Source organism: Solanum pennellii, chromosome 11, assembly GCF_001406875.1.
Source record: "Solanum pennellii chromosome 11, SPENNV200".
NCBI lineage: Eukaryota > Viridiplantae > Streptophyta > Magnoliopsida > Solanales > Solanaceae > Solanum > Solanum pennellii.
Window position 1 is genome coordinate 10522054 of NC_028647.1, and position 3639 is coordinate 10525692.

Genomic DNA, 3639 nt, shown 5'->3' on the forward strand with positions numbered 1-3639 from the left:
TAATGCATGATCTTCCAGAGTCGTTGTTCATCTCTCCATGAAAGCTTATCTTTAACACCATTCTATCAAGACCAACTACCAAGAACTGAACTATAGAGAATTTGACAGATCTACATATCAGAAGTGATTGTCAAGCTACATACTAACCCATGAACCGAATTTAAACTGAAACCCCTTGGACCATAACACAATAATCATGACAAATCCTTTCTCACATAGCAAAGATAATGTTCTATTGATACTAGCTACAACTAGAAGTGAACCTGAACCAATCATCACATACTGATAGTGCACAAACCATCACACATGTTATAACGATTCCCTTTTCAGAACACAATCTTTTTACAAGTTTAAGTTATAAAAATCTGATCTTTAGACTTCCGGTATCCATCAAGGGAGAATCAAAACATACATAATACAAATAAGAACAAGATAAAGTAAGCACCCAACAAGTGGTACACTCTAGGATGCAAAACCAATAACAACACTGTCAGATAACTGTAACTCTTCATGTAAGCTCTTCTATAAATAAATAAAAAAATTCATACGCAATGGCGTGCATGTAGAACCAATAGTATACTTCTACTTTCTCAAACATCACCAAATATGCCATGACTGAAATGATCAAGTCTGCCCAAGGATGTCACTCTACCATGAGAACAATCACAAGATCGGTACACCCGATCCACCACTAGAAATTCACCCGTAAATATGAAAACACGTATGTGTATAGGTAGCAAATCACACTCTAAACCATATCCAATACGAAGTAGATGGTAATATAAGAATTTATAATCAGAGTCGAATAAGACTAGAAACTTCTTTTCATAGTGCCCATATCAAACATTTGCATTTATTTGACTCTATCACTTTAATTTTCTAGTTACCCACAATCACCAATTCAGTCTCGATTATAATTTCTCACATACTTGTTTTATCTAACCACAACTGCTCTTTACAATACTTCACTAAGGTCAACACTTTTAATTCTAAAAGAACTTCATAGTCGCACCAACCATTTATCTTATTCTCAAATCGTCACTAGTATTAAAATCTTCTTAACAAACACATTATTTCCTCCAAAATTTTCAAACTATGGCTACCTCTCTTTCTTTTTAAGCATTCCATGGCAAGTACGAGTCCTAAAAAAAAAATTGATAACACTAGTTTCAAATATGATATTACCTTTCCATTGATATCAAACTATTAAATCACACCCGAAGTCAACTCCACACAACTTTCACATACCATGCTTGAATTGTCCTTCCTAATCATCACATACCTCATGCCAATACTTAGAGAAATATTAGGTCTCCCCAATTATTCTATATACTATGGGCACATAATCTCTATTTACCATCACGTATCTATGTAACACATCACAACAAGTGATTCCAAAAAAAATAAATCATCAATGACCATGTATAATTGTATGTCCATACTATTACGTATCCATAAGTCACTTAACAAAATCTGAACCGTTTAGCTCCACATAACAACACATAATCTTACACATCTCACGGGTTTTACCCAAATCAACAGTCAATCTTCATAAAAATTGCTGATAAATTCCTAGTAAGTCTATAACAAATTGATTCACAATCATAGTCATATTAGAACTATATATGTCCATTCATAGACCCTTTAACTCAGAAACAAAAGTATTCTTATCCCTTCACATCTTCTAAATTCTTTCGATGACACAAATTTTAAAATACCTTAAACTCTTCAATACACCAAACTCTTTTTCTCTTCGCTGACTTGCTTACCAATCTTATCCTTGAAATAAAAACATCACATGAAATCTCATTTAGGTATAACAATCAAAAGTAACCAAATTTACTACTCAAATTATTTTTAAGTCCTTCAAATGCTTCATACTCAATGTGATCAATCATTTCTTACCCCTTACCAATTCATACCTTGACAAAACACACTNATCAATCTAATGAACGTGTGACACTATTACCATAACCAAAATGAAACAGATGAAATCACGTATTCTTGAACTAAATTCTCAACTCTCTAAAGATATATCTTTGTCCTTTATAATTATAGTAAATATANCTCATACATAGAAAATATTTACAAATTTGGACATCTTAGCTTATTATTGATCGCCTATCCATCGCCCTTGTCATACCCTTTCTTAAAAATCCAATGGTACCTGTTACCAAATTCGNAGCGAAATTTTCAACACATCATACAACTTTTCATACAACCACATTGTTCATCAAATAGTGGAAATTCACAACCTTAGATGCTCGCAAGTCGTTATTACCATAAAAACTTGTTTAACCCTCAATTCTTATTTTATGATTTAGTCTCAATTGCAATCCATCACAAACTCCTATTATTATCATGCTTAGTTAGCTCTTGTTATCACCACGAAGTCAACTATTTCATCAATATGAATCCTTAAACCCAGTTATACCAATCCAATCCAAAGAACTAACCCACTTTTATCCGCACTTCCTTACTAAAACTCTTAATTGTCTTCACATAAGTATACTCTTTAGGACTTCCTTTACCCATATGCTTGTCATTCAATATTGATCCAATTTCTTGGAAATTACGATGAAATCACCACTCATTTAAAATTCATAAAATACATTTCACAAACTGAACATATCAATATCATACCAAAGATCCACTACTAAAAGCTTCCTTATAAATAATGTTTAACACATCCACCCGTACCAACAAGCTAGTTGGGTTCTCAAATATGAGTTCAACACCAAATCTTATCATATGAGCATGTATACCATAGATAACTCTTTAAGTAGTTAATATTTGCACTTAACGATCAACATGTCCGTTTTCATGTACCACTAGTAATACATCGTGAAAATTCATTACATCCACCACTAGAACATATCATATCTATTGAGAAGATCATTTCCAAATAGGTCACACACGTTATCCATCAAATAGCTGTAAAGTATTACCAGATTAGTTTTGTATCTAACCCAAGCTATATGTATTCTTTCGTAAGCAAGGTCAGTATCAAAAGTAACACACTCCATAATTCTAACCAAGTACCCATCAATACCATTGTAATAGTCGTATCATGACCTTCTTTGGTATACACTCAATCTGTGAAACCACAGAAAGGATTCTGACCTGAATTGGTGCAACATCATTTGCTAAGCAACCCATTAATGGTATGACAACTATATCAATTGTATTACACTATTTATTATCTAGTCAATTCTTCAAAAATTTAACTTTGAATTGTCGAACCACTCCATATTTTGCTTATACCAGATAAGTACTTTATTTATTATTATTATTTTACAATGATAACTAACCTTACTCAACTCTTTCAAATATGATCACGCATTCGTTTCATAAGTATATCATTTTCACCTTAATACCAGATCTAACATCAAACCAATACACGACATGCCAGTGATTCATAAAAGGTACTACGCACGAGTCATCACATAAATGAGAGCGAATGGAGTGAAGCGATAAGAATCAAAATGGGACCAAGTACGCACAATAGAGATCCAAGAAGTGAAGATATTTCCTAAAAGTCACTACAGCCTCTCGAAGATAGGTACAGACGTCTCCGTGCCGATCATCAAGACTCTATTTAGACTCGACTTGTACACACGTGAGACCTATGAACCTGGG